The 20,349-nt window shown below is 45.4% G+C and overlaps 1 long non-coding RNA gene across 1 annotated transcript; it reads right to left on the bottom strand.

The window, feature by feature from the left end:
* Positions 1–1,164: 1,164 nt before the first annotated feature.
* LOC138759859 (uncharacterized) lies at positions 1,165–19,964 on the bottom strand. The gene is made up of 3 exons (XR_011355159.1): positions 19,857–19,964; positions 16,852–16,913; positions 1,165–1,284 (listed from the first exon to the last, which is right to left on the bottom strand). It is a non-coding gene; the product is annotated as an uncharacterized lncRNA (long non-coding RNA).
* Positions 19,965–20,349: the final 385 nt, after the last annotated feature.

Here is a 20,349-nt window from a genome sequence, read left to right as displayed (position 1 = left end):
ACCAGAGGAAACTCACACAGACAGGGTGGGGGGTGGGGGGGGGGGGGAACGGGGGAGGATTGTAAAAACTCTTACAAACAGTGCAGGATTTGAACCCCGGTCCTGGTTGTTGGCACTGTAATGGTGTAGTTCTAATTGCTATGCTAACCGCGCGGCTCAATCTTCCTGTACCACCCTAGCCTGAACATTTCTAGAGGACCACTAAAGAACTTTCTGCTCTATTGTAACATCACATTTTTTGCACTAACTGCAATTGTGAATGATTGTTAATCCTTTACACTTAATACCTATTTTTTGTGTGATAATTATATTTTTATCAAAAATTTATGAATTGACGTACATCTCTGTATTCTCTTGACCTCTCTCTGCAACGGCTCCTTTTATCTCAAAGCTGTCCCGGTCTAATTTATTCTTCAACACATTTCTTTTGTTGCTTCAAAGAATTTTTTTTTCTCCTTCCTTTTAGATCTCAAAGATCTCAAATTACATCTCCAAAAGGTTTCCTCCATCACCTGTAATTTCTCCTTCCCTTTGAATATTCCTAAAGATAGGGGTCCCTTCATGATTCCCCAGTTCACTCTTCCATCTCCACCAAACAGTCCCCTTTCTTTGACATCGGGGAGGTGGAATATTTTCCCCTTTAATTTTTTTTCCTTCTCACTGTACAGTGACCTAAATGTCTTCAAGATTAACTAGTATGTCACTTCCTTCCAATTCTTGGTCTTGCATTCAGTGTTTACATTGGAAAAACCTGATGCAGAATGATCTGAATGAATGACCTGTCTCTTTTTGGCCTTTTATATTGTTCCCACGAAGCCCTCTTTCAAAAAACAGCACCTCATCTTCTGTTAAGAAACATTGTATCCCTGGGGACTCAATACTGAATTCAACAATTTCAGATACTTAAGCTTTCCTGTTTGAGTCAGAACTGGTGAATTCCAGTATTATGTCATGCACATACAATAAGCTTAGTTTTTTTCTTTCCACTGATGCTGTCTGATCATCTGGATATTTCCAGCTACTGCTTTGTTCTGCCTCTTTCAGATGGCTGAAAAAGCATTTTGTCACCTTGAGAATCTTTCTCTTTCTACCCTAGCACAGGCATTCTCGTTATTTCCATCCCTCTCAGTAACTTAAAACACTTGTTTTCTCACCGCTCCAGAGCTAATGAAGCATTATTAATCCAGAATGATAACTCTGTTCCATCTTCTACACATGCTGATTGATCTGCCAGGATTTTTCTGCACACCGTCTTCTGCAGAATTTAGTCAAATAAGGGATGATCTATGGAAAGATATAAAACTGTTAATAAGTGATGACAGGATAGATAGGGGAAGAATATTTCCTCTCCTTGTAAAATCCGAACTCCTGATCACAGTCTCAAACCAATGGCCTAGCAATGAAATGAGGAGAAATGTCTTCAACTGGTGAGATCTTGGGGTCAAAATAGTGGAATATCTTGCATTCATTATTCTGACAGCTACCCAGAAAAATTTTGTAGGGTATTGAATTGTGACCTATGGTACCAACTTCTGCACCAGTACAATGACCTTATGCATATACAGGCAAATGTTTTTTTTTAAAAAAGTAATGGTCTTTCACCACAGTTTTGCGAACTCACACTGAAATCTGCAGGGCATAATTTGGATTCCCCTCAAAAACAGGTGTAGAAATTGCATATTAATTGGTCCCTGTTGACTGTGATACATTTGAAATGCCAATTTGTTTTGACTGTTAATTGCATGTTTTGCTGGTTACAGGTATTGTTAACTGGGCTGTACTGCAGCTGTTTTTGTGTTATATTGAGTACCTTATCTTGTGAACATGTGTAAATTATTTTTCTGTATTTTAATAGGACAGATAATTTCCCAGCTCCAATCAATGCTGCAGAATCATTCCTTAAGTTGCTGGGCTTTCTGAGGCTTGAAAAATCTATTCATCCATGGTTAAATCTCAGTGCAAATATTTAAATTATTGAGCCCCTGTAGCGGCGGCTACTCTGTTACTGAATGATCTCACAACCAGACGGGTTGAGTTCAGTGAGCAAAAACTCATTTATTCAGGTCTGCCTGGCTGGTTTCATGCTCCCAGCCTGGACCTGGCTGAGAACCACGCCGGGATCCCTGACATTGCCAGGACATCATATGGGCTGCAGTGCCGAGGTCGGGGAGAAACCCCCAACGGCACCATTTTGGCCAGCTACCCCACCACGTGCATGACCTGCGGGGCCGGTTTGCCTGCCTAATGGTGTGCCGCCACACAGCCCCCCCCCCCCCCAGAACCGGTGCCAAATGTCCGTTTTTTGCCAGGTGGCCTCGCTTCTTGTGTTGAACCGTGACCCCTGGCTCATTGGGGTCGAAGTGTGCTGGCTTTAATCTGTCCACAGTAAACAGTTCCCTCTTACCACCGATGTCCAGTGTGAAGGTGGATCCTGAACGCTGGATGACTCTGTATGGCCTTTCGTAAGGTCTTTGAAGGGGTGCTGTGGAAGGGCCTCGCCTGATAAAAACATACTCTGCAGAATACAGCTCGGTGGGGATGTAAGAGGCCCATGTGCCATGTCTGGGCAGTGGTGGGGGTATGAAGGAGCCCAACTGGGCCTGGAGGCGGGGAAGTAAACCGTGTGGTGACTGTTACGGGTTATGAGGTGCATTGATAAACTCACTAGGCAGGCCTAGCGGTGCACCATAGACTAGCTCTGCCGATGATGCCTGCAGGTCTTCTTTGGGTGTCGAGCGGATGCCGAGGAGTACCCAAGGCAGCTCAATCACCCAGTCGAGGCTGGTGAGGCGGGCCATAAGTGCCAACTTAAGGAGGTGGTGCAATCGCTCAACCAGTCCATTGGCCTGTGGGTGATAGGCCGTTGTGTGATGCAGCTTGATTCCCAGTCTGTTGGCAAGCTGTGCCCAGAGCGCAAAGGTGAACTGTGCGCCACGGTCACTGGTGAGGTGGGTCGGGATGCCGAACTGGGCAACCCAACCGGTCAAAAATGTTCGGAAGCAGGAGTCCGTGGAGGCATCTGGCATCGTGATCGCCTTGGACCAACGAGTGGTGCGGTCTACCACTGTGTAAAGGTAACGATTACCTCAGGAAATGGGTAAGGGGCTGACAATGTCCACATGTATGTGGCTGAACTGTTCTTGGATGTGTTCAAAATCCTGCATGGGAGCTCTGGTGTGCCTGTGTACCTTGGAAAGGTGGCAGTGGGTGCAGGTTCTGGCCCAATCTGCAATCTGCTTTCGAAGTCCATACCAGACGAAGCATTCTGCCACCATACAAACTGTGGACCTGAGGGAAGGGTGGGAAAGGTCATGGATATGGTGGAAGACTCGCCTGCGCCACTTCTGGGGAACCACTGGTCATGCGGTGCTCATGTAAACATCACACAGGACGGTATAATCACTGAAAAGAGACAGGAGGTCCTGGAACTGCAGGCCCGTGATGGCAGTCCTGAAGACCTGCGTCTCCTCATCGGACTTCTGATCCTGGGCAAGCTGGTCATAGTCTAGGCCAGGTGTCAGCGAACAAATAGCCGGTCAGGAGAGCAGGTTGGGAACTCTGAAACAAAGGATAGGTGACGCTGTTGGTGGCCCGACCAGGGATCTCTAGCCAAAGTGAACACCTGAGTGAGGGGTTTGTGGTCGGTAAAAATGGTGAAATGCCTCCCCTCCAAGAAATAGTGAAAATGACACACAGCGAGGTATATGTCCAGCAACTCACAGTTGAAAGCACTATACTGGCAGATGAAGAAGTCGGCTAAAGAATGTCCGTTAACCTGCTGCTCCAGGATGGCACCGATGGCGGTGGCAGAGGCATCGACGTAGAACACCATATGAATGGTGGTCGAGCAGGGTAGCCTTTGTGAAGGCAACTTTCATGGCTTTGAACACCCTGTTGGCCTCTGGAGTCCAGGCGAGTATCTTGCCCTTGGCCGCAATGAGGGCAAAGAGTAACTGCATGATGCATGCAGTGCCTGGAATGAATTGGTTATAGAAATTGCCCATACCCGCGAACTCTTGTAGCCCCTTGAGGTTGTCCAGGCGTGGAAACTCTCTAATTGTAGTGACCTTCGCAGCAGCTGGTGTAGCTCCTTCGGCCGTGATGGAATGGCTCAGGAACTGCATGGACTCTTTCCAGAACTGGCATTTAGATGGGTTGGGAGAAGAGGATGCGCAGGTGAGACTTGTGTTATGCCCAGTCTCTGCTGGTGACAAGAATGTCGTCTAGATAAATGAATACAAAATTCAAATCCCTGCCCACCATATCCATGAGGAAGTGGAAGGCCTTGGCGGTGTTCTTGAGCCCGAAAGGCATGAATAGAAATTCGAATAAGCCAAAGGGAGAGATGATGGTCATTTTGGGGATGTCCTCGGGGAGCACCGGGATTTGATGATACCCGCGCACCAGGTCAACCTTGGATAACACCCTCTCGCCATGCAGGTTGTCCGTAAAGTCCTGAATCTGAGAGATGGGGTAATGGTCAGGTACTGTCGCATTGTTAAGCCATCGATAATCTCCACAGGAGCGCCAGCCACCGGACGCTTTCGGGACCAGGTGGAGTGGCGAGGCCCAAGCACTGTCAGAGAGTCAAATGATTCCCAGTTCCTGCAGATGCGAGAACTCCTCTTGCAATCGGGAGCTTATCTGGCTGGAGCCAGCTTGCCTTAGCATGGATCGGTGGGTCTTGGGTGGGGATATAATGAAACACCCCATGGCGTGGTGAGGCGGAGAACTGCAGCTTGAGGAGGGATGGGAACTCATCCAGGATGCACAGAAACTTGTCCTTGGGTGTGCTGACCGTGGCCATCCGCAGCTGCTCTGTATGGGAGGTGTTGAGGTGAATGGATTGGAAGGTACAGGCATCAACAAGTCGCCAACCTCACGGGTCGACCAGGAGTCCGTGGGTGAGGAGGAAGTCGACACCCAGAATGGAGGTTGTGAGGGATGAGACGGTGAACCTCCATGAGAACTTCCGCTGGCCAATCTGGAAGTGGACGATCTTGTTACTATACGTTCGGATCTCTGTCGAATTGGCTGCATGGAGTGGAGGTCTTCGAGGCCGGTTCTGGGGCTCGATGGCTGTGGCCGGGATGATGCTGATCTGGGCCCCGGTGTCAATGAGAAAGCGTTGGCCACTGATTGCATCTCGCAGGTAGAGAAGGCTGTGTTCTTGGCCAGTACCTGACCGTTACCCCATCCCTCAGATTTAGGACTTGACGGCCGACCTGCATGGCGTGAGTGTGTTATCCAAGGTTGACCTGGTGCGCGGGTATCATCAAATCCCGGTGTTCCCCGAGGACATCCCAAAAATGACCATCGTCACCCCCTTTGGCTTGTTCGAATTTCTATGCATGCCTTTCGGGCTCAAGAACGCCGCCAATACCTTCCAGTTCCTCATGGATATGGTGGGCAGGGATTTGAATTTTGTGATCACTTATCTAGATGACATTCTTGTCGCCAGCAGAGACCGGGCATAACAGGTCTCACCTGCGCATTCTCTTCTCCCAACTGTCTGACTTCAGCCTAACAATCAACCCGGCCAAATGCCAGTTCGGGAAAGAGCCCATGCAGTTCCTGAGCCATTCCATCACAGCCGAAGGAGCTACACTAGTTTTATTTATGTTTTAATATAAAACAGTGACCAGCTTGCTCGTTTCCCTGGAATGAGCAGGGCTGACGACCCTTCCGAGTCTTGGCTTCCCAGCGCGGGTGGAAGAAGCAGAGGCCTGAAGTGGACAGCTTGCTTCTGGCTATGCTCTTTAAGGCCCCTGCAGGGCCGAGTGTTCCTTCGCAGTGCTAAAGGAAAGTTGGGACTCGAAACTTGCTGGACTGCTGAGCCCTCCGGGAATCATTCAAGCATTGCTCCTGAGCCTTTTGAGCGAATTTTCTAGGGTCATCGAAGCTCTCCTGGGACAGTAATGGCCGGATGTCTTTGGGCATATGGTCGAGGAAGATGCGCTCGAAGAGTGGGCAGTTGGTGTGATCGCCCATGAGTACGAGCATCTCATCCATCAACTCGATTGGATTTCTGTCTCCCAAGGCATTGAGGTGCAGCATCCGAGCAGTACGCTGGTGCCTGGAGAGGCTGAGGGAGCCGGTGAGCACCCGCTTGATGGTCCTGTACTTATCTTCTGCGGGTGGGTGCTGAACAAGGGGCAGCACTAATTTAGCAGTGGCCTGGTCCAGGGCGGTGACCACATGATAAATCTTGGCGAATCTGATGAAATTTGGCTGAGGTGAAACTGAGCCTCTGTGTGGCTGAACCAGGTCTCAGGCTCCTGAACCCAGAAGGCAGAAAGCTTGATGGCTATAGCATTGATTGAAGAGTCGTTCACATCGGGTTCAAAGACGTTTGAACAATGTAGTGGCAGCTACACTGCTTATTGAAGGATCGCACAACCAGACGGGTTGAGTTCAGTGAGCAAAACTCGTTTATTCAGGTCTGCCTTGTTGGTGTCATGCTCCCAGCTCGGACCTGGCTGAGAACCGCGCCGGCGGCCCTGAGGTTGCTGGAGCGTCATTATAGGCCACAGAGTGCTGGCTTCTGAGCCTGGTGTCGAGGTCGGGGAGAAACCCCCGATGGTGCCATTTTGGCTGGCTGCCCTGCTGTGTGCGTGACATGCGGGGCCGGTTTGCCTGCCTAATGGTGTGCTGCCACACCACTTTATTATTGCTGACTGGATATGCACTTCCTTTAAATCCAGAAGGAGAGGCGGTCTGGAATCAGATATACAGTCTTTAAATTCGTGACATCTTACTCTACTCACAACCAACCCATTTTGAGAGAAATTCATCATAAGTTTCATGAACAGTAATCGCACATTTTACTGATTCCCATCTCTAAGGAATTCATCCAATTAAGAGTATTAGTTCAAGCAGTCACTGTCACTCAGGCCTGCAGTCTGGATTGTGGTCCATACTTAGATTTAGATTTCAGATTTATTACCAGAATACATGCACGACATCACAAATAGCTCTGAGATTCTTTTTTTCCTGCAGGTGAGAATTACCACTTGTAGTGCAAAACAAAAATTACATAATATAAACAAATAAAGAACTAAACAGGTAACAAATGTAAACAAACCTGCAATATAGAGAGAATTAAAAAAAAATCAATAAAGTGCAAAAGTAAGAGTCCTTAAATGAGTCCCTGATTGAGTTTGTGGTTGAGGAGTCTGAAGGAGGAGGAGTTCCAGACCCTGGTGGTGCTTCTTCTTACAAATCAGCTACAAAGGGGATGCATCAGCTGGGTGTTGTGCAGGATTCAGCATCGGCCCTGTGAGTGATCTGCACAGACACCTGTGTTTGAAAGTTGCATTACACACAACGTGCATTATATGTTTCGTATCAAGTTTTGCAATCAATTTTAGTAGAAATCCACCAAATTGTACAAAAAGGGATTGCACTGTGCAATTAAATTCTAAGCCATTTTATTGGTATTCTTTGAGGTATAAATATTGGACAAATCACTGGGAATAACCCTTCACCCATACTTGTGAACAGTGCCACAGGGTCCTTTGTTTCAAACTGAGAGTGTGAGCTGATGGGGCCTTAGTTTAACAATGCATTCAGCAGACATTAGATTTTGCACCTGGAGAATCTGTTAATTCTAAATGACTGTTTTGCTTATTTTTCAATGGATATTTTGGTAAATTATAAGATTTCATGAAAAAAATATAGGTCATCCCTGGATTCAAATCTATACAAATAGAAAGTCTGAAATATCAAAATACTGTATAATAATAATACATGCTTTATTTATGTTTTAATATAAAAGCTAACTTTTATATTTGCAATGGCCACTTAGTTAAAAATGAACTTCAGTAAAAAGGCTAAGTTAAGGAAAGCTTAACATAATTAAACTAATTAAACATAGTTTCATATCTTGAAGAAGGGCTCCAGCCCAAAACATCAGCAATATATCTTTACCTCCTATGGATGCCGTGAGACCGGCTGAGTTCGTCCACCATTTCTGTGTGTTTTTACTCAGATAGTTTCATCAAAGGTGCATCATATTTTACAAATTTGCTTGGATGTAACAAGGAGAAAAGATAGAGCTCAAGGTAATGGATGAAGTGTTTGAGCATGGATTTAAAACTGTCTATCTACAGAAGAGAGTTTGAAAAAATATCAGTCTTTTTCAGGTTGAAGGAATGTGGTCTATCCCAGGTGTAATTCTTTGGCCATCATTAAGAAACTATTCATTGTAGTGACTTGGAAATGGAAGTAGAGGTGGGAAATGTCAGATCATGCACTTCAGCGAGGGGAGTGAATAGGTAGATTATTATTTAATGGAAAATCAAGTGAAACTCAGAGGATTCAAAGTTCAGATTTATTATCATACAACCCTGAAATACTTTTTTTCCTGTGGACTGCACAGAATTTTTACTTATTGGTAGGGGGAAAAAAACTGTACTAAAGAAAAGATATGTATACAAGAGAGAGAATTGTAAGCAAGATGGCACTGTAAGCAAACTCTGAGATAGAGAAAATAAATATTTAATAATAAATGATGTACAAAGAATGCTTAAATGAGTCTCTGACTGAATTTGGTGCTTGGGGATCTGATAGTGGAGGTATGGGAACTGTTCCTGATCCTGGTGGTATGAGCCTATAGTCTATGGGATGTATATCTCTTTCCTGATGGCAGCAGCAAGAACAGAGCATGTCCTGGGTGGCGTGGATACTTAATGATTGCTGCTGCTCTCCAACAGCAGCATTGCATTAGATTTTCTCAATGGTGGGGAGTTTTGCCTGTGTTAAACTGGGCTTTGCCCACTATATTTTGCAGGGCTTTCCACTCAGAGATATTGGTCCCCCCATACCAGGTGCAATACAGGTGGTCAGCACACTTTCCACAACATATCTATAAAAGTTTTTGATATCATGCCAAACCTACACATACTCCTGAGAAAGCAGAGGCATTCATGTGCTTTCTTCATTATGACATTTGTGTGTATGGTTCAGGAAAGGTTCTCTGAAATAGTGACTCCCACAAATTTAAAGTTGCTCACCCTCTTGATCTCTGATCCTCAAAGTATCACTGGATCCTACATCTCTGGTTTGAACCTCCTGAAGTCAAGAATCAGCTCCTTGGTTTTAGTAACATTTAGTGTGAGGTCATTATTGGTGCTCCATTCAGCCAAGTTTTCAATCTCCCTCCTGTATGCTGTCTCATCGCCGCCTTTTTTACAACTCACTACCATGGTATTGTCAGCAAATTTGCCACCTAGTCACAGGTATAAAGTGAGTAGGGTGGTGGAGGGAGGGGGGGTGGTGGTGGTAGAACACAGCCCTCTGATGAAAGTTGTGGAAGAGATGTTCTTACGAATCCTCACTGATTGTGGTCTTGAGGTGAGGAAGTCCAGGATCCAATTACACAGTGGGATATTGATGCCCAGGTCTTGGAGTTTGCTGAGCAGTTTTGAGGGGATAGTGATTTTGAATGCCAAACTGTAGCATATTGATATGTGAATGTGTCTTTGCTATCCAGGGCATTGTGTAGAGCCAGTGAGATGGTACCTGCCATAGACTTGTTGCTGCAGTAGGCAAATCAGAGCAGATGCATGTCGCTGCTCACACAGTAACTAATGTACTTAAAAGTCAGCTTTGCAAAACACTTCATTACTGTGGATGTGACTAGCACTGGTCAGTAGTCGTTTGGGCAGGTTACCACACTCTTCTTGGGCACAGGTACAATTGAGGCCTGTTTGAAACAGATGAGTACCACACCCTGTCAGAGAAAGGTGTTGAAGATCTCCATGATTACATTGGCAGGTGGTTCAGCACAGGTTTTCAGTACTTGGCCAGGTACTTTCCTTGGATTCACTCTTTTGATGTCAGCTCGTACCTCATCCTCTGATACTGACAATTGAGGATTATCAGGGGATTTGGGGGGTTCAGAGGCTTTTCCTTGTTCTGGTGGTCAAATTGGGCATAGAAGGCATTGCGTTCATCTGGGAGTGAAGCTTTGCTGTCTCCTACTGCACTGGATTGGTTTTGTAGTAGTTTATGTCATTTAGACCATACCACAGCTGCCAGGTGTCCTTCTTTGTTTCCATTTTCATTCTGAGATTTTCCACTTCACCTGGGAGATGGCTATTCATAGGACAAACTTGCTTCTTGTGTAATGGTTTGGATCTGTGGACTCAGCAGGTTCAGAAGATCTAGATATTCTGCATGAATCATGTACATGTTAGGAGTTAAATACTGCAAGCAATTAAGAGGACACAAAGCATATTAGGATTTATTGCAAGAGGATTGGAATTTAGAAATAGGGAAGTTACAATTGTACAAGGATGTTGGTGAGGCCACATCTGCACAACTGTTTTGGGTCCCTTACATCAGTAAGGATATAGTAATTTTGGAGACAGTCCAAGAGAGATGCACTGGATGACTTCTGAGGATGTTGTTGAAATATGTAAGATCCTAAAAATGCCAAGAGTTGTTCACTAATGGAAGTGTCTCAAACAAGGGGATGTAGTTTCAAAATAAATGGTCTGCCATTTAAAACTGATGTATGTAGAAAAATCTTTATGCAAAGAGTGGTGAACCTCTGGAATTGTCATGCCTAGAGGGTTGTGGAGACCAGTTAAGGGCTAAGTTGGCCTGTTTTTATGCTGTAATTGTTATATGGTTACTTTATTATGCAGAAAGATAAGTTTTTAAAAGGCACTGAGAGCCACAAGTATCTACCACAAAGCAGGTGAAGCTTGGTATAGTTCAAAATGATCAGTAAAATTGCTGTGTCAAGCTTGAGGGGCCAGGTGGCAATTTCCTTATTGTTCTGTAATTTCCATTTTGTGGCAGCAACCATTGGTATCATTGATCAGAAAATTGCAACAATATTACTTTGGTTGGTATCAAAATTGTCCTTTATATTCATGGCAGGATATCTATTAATAGAACATAGAAACATCGAACATTACAGTACAGTACAGACCATTAGGCTTATAATATTGTTCTGACTGGTAGAAACCTACTCAACAAATTAAACCTTGCCTACCTAATACCCATAACCCTCTATTTTTCTTGATTCCATGTACCAGCTTCCACATCAACCCTGGCAATGCATTCTAAGCACCTACTGTTCATTGTGTTTAAAATAATGAGCAGAGTCTGTAGATGCAATAAACCACAACAAATGCTTTACTGAGCAAGATAAACATATTTACATTATTGGAAAGGGGGGTGGGGGGAGATCTTGCAGCTTGTGTCCACAGCCTTCTGTATACTCCTTACTAACCAACAAGGTACCCCGCACATGCGCAATGCACCACTGTAAATACGGAGGCTGCAGTGCAAGAGGAGTAGAACAGCCATATCAACAGCTGCCTACATCCCCTTTTTTGGGCTGTCCCCCACACATATAGTATTCCACACCTACATATATCAGTAGCAGTTAATCAAAAGGTATACACGTCTGGCTCAGTCGTGATATCATGGGTTAGGCCTGCAACACGCCCCGCCTGCGTCTTATAGAATCCTTCTTCAGAAGTTGAGGCTTGCGGCAGCTACAACAGAAAATCACCCTCGTTTGCGGTTGTTAGGATGCTGTCTGCGACGCTCATGACTTCCTCTGGAACAGAGAAGGGGCTCCATATTATTTCTGGGTCCTCTGGGTCTCTATATTCATCCAAAAATATTGGTTCTTTGACCAGGAGGATGTGCCCTCTGTTCCTCTGATATGTTTTTCCCCTTGACTTGATGACATCGGCTTGTTGCAACTCTGTTGCACAATGCCTTGGCAGTCGTACCCTTCTGGTGTCTGGCGCTGAACAACCTACCCTTCAGCAAGGGGTGTCAGTGGCCTGGATGACCTATCATAACATTTTTCCTGTGTAAGATGTTTGCATACTAGCTGAGCATTAATGTCCTGAGGGTCCTTGACGTGAGGCTCCAAGAGCTTCTTAGATACCATAAGAGTTGTCTTGGTCTGGCGGGACATCAAATGCTGTGCCAGCAAGCCCAAGGTGACATTTCTCTGGTTCAGCAAACTGAGGAAGATATCTGCTTTGTCTCTGTAACCGCACTCCATGAGTTGCTTGGCGCTTCTTACAGCTCTTTCGGCAAGCCCATTGGACTGAGGATATTCCGGATGCTTGAAATCCATGAGGAGGCAAAATTGCGGAACTTCTGACTAGCGAACTGGCCTCTGTTGTCGGACAGGAGTATGTGTGGGGCTCCATGTACTGAGAAATGGCGACTCAATTTCTTGATCACTGCTTCTGTAGTGGTAGTTCACAATAAGTCTATTTCAAACCAGCCAGTGAGTCAGTCTGAGGTAGTGCTGTCCATGCCACTCGAAAATATCCGTTGCCACTGTGGACCATAGTAAGGTGGGCACTGGGTGCAGTTACAGTGGCTCCTTTTGCTGGTGTGGCCTGGTATGGTTGCAAACCACACACGACTGGACTTCCTCGTCTATCTGGTCAGACATTCCTGGCCAGAAAACTATGTCCCTCGCCTGACATTTTGTTGCATTCATATCTGGTGTCCTCTCTGTAGGATTTCACACACAGTTTTTGTAGTGTAGCGGGGATGACCGCCCTTTGGCCTTTCATGATGATTCCCTCATTGATGATCAGCTCGTCCTGATAGGGAAAGAATGGCTGTACGGCAGGTGGCAAACTGCTGTTTATTTGGCCAGTCAACTGAAATGAACCTGCCCAGGAAGCTGAGTCCTGAAATCCGAAGTGTGCTGCTGTAGCTCATTGAGATGGGCCGATGAGGTATGGCTTATTGTCATGATATCAAAGGTGTACTCTTCTTCAGCATGTTGGGTAGAGCACTTTCTAGGAGCTCGAGGGGCATTGGCTAGGTGCATCTCTTTGCCACATCTGTGGATCAGAGTGATGCTGTACTTTTGGAGATGGAGCATCATTCACTGAAGTCTCGCTGATGCTGCATGGATAGGTTTGTTGATGATTGTTACCAATCGCAAACGGTTAGTTTCGACAGTAGTTGGTCTTCCATATGTATAGTCATTAAATGTGGAGCAGGCTAACACTACTGCTCAAAGTTCCTTCTCAGTTTGGACTTACCTTGTCTCCGTGTCTGTTAGAGATCTGGATGGATTTTCCACTGGTTTTCCATCCTGTAGATATGCCGCCCCTAGGCCATACTGTGAAGTTCACAGGTCGGCGCATGTCGAAGTAGGAGAGGACAGGGAGGCAGGATATGTGCTGATTGAGGGACCGCGAACACATCCTGCTGCTGCTGGTGTCAAATCCACTCTGTTTCCTAGTGGGTCAACTGTCGGAGAGGAGCTGTTAATTCACTGGCATTGGGTACGAACTTTCCCCAGATAGATCACCATACCCAGGAATCGTTGGAGGGATCCCACGTCTGTGGGTGCTGGCATCTCGCTGATGACTTTTGTTTTTGAAGGGTCCATTTTTAGTCCCCTACTGGTGAATACGAGGCCCACGTACGTGACTTGATCGAGGCAGAAACTGCATTTATCGGGGTTGAACCTCAGATTTAACTCTCATACCCAGTCGAGCACCCTTCGCAGATTCTCGTCATGTTCTTCACGTGATGTACCGCCCACCAGTATGTGGTCAACAATGATGGCCCTTTGAAACACCTCATTTGCCAAATTGACACTGAATGGCATTGTCCAGAATCTGTACCAGCCGAATGCTGTGCTGAAGGTGGTCAGCAGGGACAAACAACGATCAAGCAATATCTACCAGAATGAGCTCTTTGCATCCAGAACTGAGAACCCAGTTGAGCCAGACATCTGTGCGGTCACTTCCTCTACCGTCCACATAGGGTGATGTCGCCTTCTGAGATATTTGTTAAGGTCTCATAGATCGATGCAGATGTGAATTTGCTGTCCATCCCTCTTTTTGGTAGCCACCATGGATGAAACCCATTCTGTTGGTTCCGAAACCGGTGTAATGACACCCAATTCTTCCATTCTGTCCAGCTTGGCTTTAAACCTTTCTTTCATGGCAACGGGAATGTGGTGTGCTGGACAAACCACGGGTCTCACATCTGGGTTGAGCCGCATGGAATATGTCACTGGCAGCCTTCCTAGCTCGTCGGTGAAAGGTTCACTATATTCTGAGAAAACTGCTCGTGAAAAGTCATCCTCAGCCACACTTACTTGATGGACGTCGGCGTCAAAGTAAATGAGTCCCATGTCCATGCACGCAGTAAGGCCAAGCAGAGACTTGACATCCTTTTCCACTACAAAGAAAGGTAGCACATGAGAATTCCCTTGTATCTGGCATCACAACTGTACAATGCCAGTGGTAGGGATTTTACTGCCTCCATAAGCCACCAAGCTTGTAGATTTGGCACATGGTTGTACTTGCTCCTTTTAGTTGTTGGAAAGTTTTCACTGGCATGACTTTGCACCAGTGTCTATTTTCTTCTTGGCCATTTTGCCATTTACCTCCATGGACACAAATGCCTCATTATTTCTTCTGATGTGGGCCGTCGTTCCTGCAGGCAGTCCATCAACCTGGTAATTGTCATCTGGGTCACCCTCTCCGTCTCTATACCCTGGCTCCCGTAGATTGACTGCCCTCCTGGATCCAGTCCACACAGAGGCTCACTGCCTGGACCTACAACATCTGCTATAGTGGTTTCATCTGCTGCAGTTTCAATACTGCGGGCCGTATGCCAGGCACATCTCCTGTTTCGAAAAGTGGTCTCCCTCACAGTTGCCACACCCAATCCTGGGCATGGAGTGGCCTGTCTGGGGAACTGAGCATGTGGAGCAGCTTGTCTGGGGAACTGAGCATCCTCTTTCATCCTCTGGCCACTGTCTATTCGCCGGTCCAGCTTATACCATGTCAATACTTGCGGTAGGGTGCTGTGAAGCAGTCAGTTTTCTGCTGTTCTCCTCAGTAGCTTCATGGGTAAGGCATGTTACAATGGCCATCTGCAAAGTTAGGTTGCCCTCTCACAGTAGTGACCTTCTCATGCGGTTGTCAGGGATTACGCATATCATACAGTCTCTAATCAATTCATCACTAAGCGTGCCAAAGTCATAGGCTTTGGCTTTAATTATTAGGTCGCTCATGTATGAGTGAGCCAGGGTTCTGGTCCCTTTTAAATTTGTGTCTCTCCATTGTTGTATTCTTCTGAGGGTTGCACATCTCCCTAAACTTTTGTTTAAGGCATTCGGGGTCCTGCCTCATTTTGGCTGCACGGATCATGAGATTCCCCTTACGAATTTCATCTGCATAGGCACAGGACCCCTCCCTTTCAATGGCTTCCATGCCTGCCAAATTTAACAACGTGTGTGCTCTGGTACTTGCAGCCTTATGACTGTTTGATGCTGCTATAAAAATATCACATTCCTGTTCGAATATGCGGGAGTTCTTGACAAAGTTTCCTTCGAATACCATGGGGTCGGGCCATCTAAACAGGCCGGCCATTTTGAGGTTTAACAAATGTGGTTTGAATTACTCACTGTGGTACTTCTTCAGTTGTGAGGCTTCACTTCTGACGCCATGTTCATTATTGTCCTTAAAATAATGAGTCGGTAGATGCAGTGAACCACAACAAATGCCTTACTGAACAAGATGAACATATTTACATTACTGGGAAGAGGGGAAATCTTGCAGCTTGCGTCCACAGCCTTCTGTATACTCCCTACTAACCAACCAGGTACTCTGCGCATGCCCAGTACCCCAGTGTAAATATAGAGGCTGCAGCACGATTGCAGCAGGAGTTGAACAGCCATAACAACAGCTGCCTGCACCTAATATTCTCTGTAAAAAGAAACTTCCCCCAACATCTCACCTAAACTTTCCTCTCCTCACCTTGAACAGATATCCTCTGGTGTTGGCTACTCTCGCACCTGGTAAAAGATGCTTGGTGTCCACCCTATCTATGTCTCTATTAAAGACTAGGCATATTCAGAAAATCAAACAACAAATGGGCATATAAGCCAACAATACCACTTTGTCTTCATCACAACATATTTTAGACAATCAATAAAGTACAATTAGATAAACTAGTTTAGGTGACTGAATTAAAGGCAGTGAACTTAATCAAAAAGTTTTTAAGAAAAATCTTGGAGACAAATGAATATCAGATTCAGTGCACATGAAAGCCTAATCATTAATTACAACTCAAACAGCAATTTTTTCTTAAAATGTAAATATTATTTATCACTTGCATCTCATTCTTTGTGCTTAAAAACTTAACCTTTCTAAAACCATCTTGGAATGTAAATACTGACGGTCTTTTTTTGTTTGCTGGAACTTGTCAAACCCCCAACAAGTCCTTCGACTCCTCCAATTTCCTTCAGATCCAGGGTGTAGCACGAGCTCACATGTGGGCGCCAGCCATGCTTGCTTTTTTGTCAGCTATGTGGCCCAGTCCTTGGACCAATCCCACTCCACAGTTCTTCTGCTACATCGATGGAACAATATACTCCCACTGCCTCATTGAAAAACAAGTCACAATTTATGAATTCAAAACAGGACATGAGCTTTTATAAGGCTGACATCAGTGGTGACACATTTACAAATGTAGAAACAAATGATTTGTTTTGTATTAAAGCCTTCTTTTTCAGATTTTTATTTAAGATCAGATTTGATTTCCATTATATTTTTGAATATAATTCCTTCTGTCCTTTCCTGCAAATAAATATCTTCCTTTCTAATCAAAGGACCTAGATTCAATGCCTTTGATGCATGCTGACCTGGAAAGCTGACAAAAGTAACGTGCCCTCAGAATTAGAGAAAGATACCAGGTGGCTGCTTATTGCAGGGCAATCTATTAATTTGTCTGGAAGAGATACAGATTATGTAGCTCAGCGAGAAAGTCATCTTTGACTGCAATCTGTTCAACATTTCCCCATATTGTCAGCAAGGGTTCACGTACCTGGCAGTTTGGCTCAATGATAAAATAATTAAAAATCTCAGAAGCCAATATGGTGTGGTTTGCTGTGTGAGAGAAAGAAGTGCATAAATATTAAGGTAGAACAATTCAAAACCTGTTAAATCTTGTTTGTATAACATAAAGCAAATAAGTAATATGAATGCAATATCAGTACCACTGCTCAGTATTCTCATAAACTAAAGCCCTTTGGTGCTAGTCAGAATAAAATTCCATATCGTTCATGTCAGATTGTGGAATTGTGACGTGCCTCTGACAGCACATTGACTGTAGGTTTTGCTATAGACTGCCACTAGAGAGTTTAGCTTTTTTTTTCATAAACCCATCTGTCACTTATTTATAGGGCTGTCACCAGCTGGAAGTTTGAAGGTGCTCAGAATAAATATCTGAAGCATGGTCAGGTGTGCCAATTAAGAGCCCACTATAGAGCCTTTGACGTGATAAGAAAACTCAAGCTGTGATCAGGGAATTGAAGTTCCATGGTGTATTTTAGTGAGTTTCTATATAATAAGAGAGTGGAAGATTTTCTGGTTTTATCTTTGATGCTGAGCTTGATTCACTTATCTATTGATACCACTGTGTAACAACGACACCACCAAAATTATCCATTTACCTCAACCATGAGTGGAATCTTACAACATGGAAATTGTATGGTGTGTTATTTTTCTGAACAATAATGACTAAACGTCAAACGTATCCTGAGTACGTGTTATACGTGGATTGTGGAGAAACTCGTGGCCTCCCTGCCTGTCTGGAATATATGGATTGCAGATGGTCACGTCCCTTGTCTGAAACTTATTCAGAAGTCACATCACCTGTCAATCAAGGTTGGACTCCAGCCACCCATTAGGTAACACTTTGCCATTGGCACATTTAAATTACCTAGGGTAGGTGCCCAGACCAGATCTGTATACAACATCAACGCTTAGCACATTTTTTCTCTCTGCCTCATGGTCCAAGCTCTGGACATAGCTCCATGCCAGGTCGCTACTGTCGACATTGCTGGAAGTAAGGTCTGCACTAGACTTAAGATGAGCCATTTTACTGCGATAGATCAGTGCTTGCAGAGAGCCGGACCTCACTGGTACAGGGAACCTGGAGTGTGTGTGAAAGTCCCTGTCTGTAGCGTATGTGAGTGTGTAGAGTCCAACCTGGGCCTGATGTGAATGTATATGTAGTTTAGTAATATAGTAATGGAGTATCATTTGATGTTCTCCCCTGTTTGTCTTCTGTGTGTTCATTAAAGTTACCTGTGATTGTAACACTTGTGTCCAGACTCATCTGTGAACCTGCTGAACCTAATATTCTTCCAAACACAAGTGGAGCTGTGAACAGGGTTCAAAGAGTTGCGGCTGGACACATGTAGAGTACTAACCATGTGGGAGATTGTACTAATGAGTGTGTGTGTGGGTGTCTTGTTGGGTGCATGTGTTATTGTGTACCTGCTCGCCAATTTGGGGGGGGGCGGGGGGGGAGTAGGAGATAATGTACATCTAGTAAAGAAACCCTGGATTTGGAATATAAAATCCCCGGGTGGACCAATGGCTGTCAGGGATTCATCTGTTCAGCGGCATAGCTGGAAAGCCACACCATACCAGTCAACTTGATATACAGGCTGGAGACCCACAGAGTGAAGATAGGGCACCACCTGGTCTTCCTTCTGGGTTTCCCAAGGCCTGGGAGAGTCATGGGAAGCCCTGTAGTTATTGATGTCCCTACTTGGGTGCCAGTGGGGTATCACATCTAATTTAAGTAATCAGGGCACCCAGAATAAAATCCCTGCCACATCAGTGTTGTGCACTTGAGGAGGCAGTACAGATTTCCCAAATGTGAGTGACCGACCTAGAACTGAAAGACACAAAGGCAGCTTCCAAGCTGATTGAAATGTAGCAGCTGCAAGCAGCTCACTGGTCTGGCTGGCAACTTGTCCCAGACAAAGTCTGAGCCATTGTTCAGCAGGAGGAGGGGATCGACATGTGGTTGGGGGTTGGGTATGAGTGGATGGATGGTGATGATCATTTGGAAACTGAATCCTATGACTCACGTCCTGCCCACTGTGCGCCTGAGCCTTTGCAAGCCTGAACAGTAACCACGCAGTCCCAGGTCTGTCACGAGACCACCCTGCTGACCCTCCAAAATGGGAAGGCAGCCAAAATAGGGAGATCTCAGGTGGCATGTACATGGTCACTGTGAGGTAATGGAGACTTAGGACTACTCCACCAAGAACAAACTGGGCTAGGGGAACAATACCAGCATCGGCTGGATTAATCCCTAGCCATAGCACTGCCATGGCTGTGGGACAAGGGGGGGGGGGCCTCGATGTCTGCCTCTTTCATTGGGAAGTGAGCACCCTGGCTAGTCTTTCTGAATAACAGATGATTGGAAATGCCTTCTGGGTGCCACCAGAAGGGGTCGACGATGGCACCACCCTATGGGAATGGTTGGTGACTGCAGATGGGGCCAGGCTCCATGCCCTCCTAGAATGGGGCCTGAATGGTTGGCCACAGTGGCACACCATTGGTGAGGGGACATGTGTTGTTAAGGAGTGGACCATGATCATGAGTATCTATGGGGGGTCCTGTGAGCACCACTTCCCAGAGAGCACGAAGGTGACTGGTGCTTTAGTGTGCTATTTAGTCACTATTGCATGTCCCGAACTTGGAGGGGTGGTCTTTCCCCTCATGGGATTGCTAACTGGGAAAACAGTCCAATAAGCTATTACCCTCCTGGATGGATTGGAGTATATAGAGTGGGGAACACCCACTCAAGTTTGCAGTGCTAAGTTAAAGTTTAGTGACATCACCCTGTAGGTGACACACAGAGACATCTATGCTCTTTGGAGAGAACATTGCAGGGAGGATGTCCCATGTGGGTGGAGCTTCATGTGCACCATCCACTCTGACCTGGACCAGCTTTCATTCTGATCCTCCCTCACTAAAGGTGGTCCATGATCTTTTGAGATTTCCCAACTTCTTCCCCCTCCCCCTTACCACAGGAGAAGACCACTCTTCAAGCTGTTCTTCTCCATGTGAGGGTCTATGAAATGCTCATCTAAACAGACTGTTGTAATCGAATCACTGATTCCAGCTATTAGCATCAACAGTTTAACCAGCAAGAAGCTGTTGTCACTTATTATGCACAGAACTTTCAAGCAAACATACAACAGCTGTTGTCATGGACACTCAAGCTCAACAATGGCCATATCTTTTGTTATGCACATTCCAATGCAGGTTTTGTAATGGACCTTTTACTTTTTTCTCCTCTCTCTTTTTAATTGCTCCCTGAGTTGTGGTAATAGTCTTGAAGTACACTCAGGAATTGGAGTTACAGATCACTATTACAATATTAGAGTTTATAAGTACAGCGTTACAGATCAAATATTGCCAAAGAAATATCGTATATATTTTGTTTCCACTCGACAATGACAGTGTCCCCACCAACCCTCCCATTAACAGAAACAAATGCCTCATGGGGTAGGCACTT

This window comes from Narcine bancroftii, chromosome 4 (genome assembly GCF_036971445.1).
Source record: "Narcine bancroftii isolate sNarBan1 chromosome 4, sNarBan1.hap1, whole genome shotgun sequence".
Classification (NCBI taxonomy): domain Eukaryota; kingdom Metazoa; phylum Chordata; class Chondrichthyes; order Torpediniformes; family Narcinidae; genus Narcine; species Narcine bancroftii.
The sequence above is the reverse complement of the archived record's forward strand: the minus strand, read 5'-3'. Positions and strand labels throughout refer to the sequence as shown.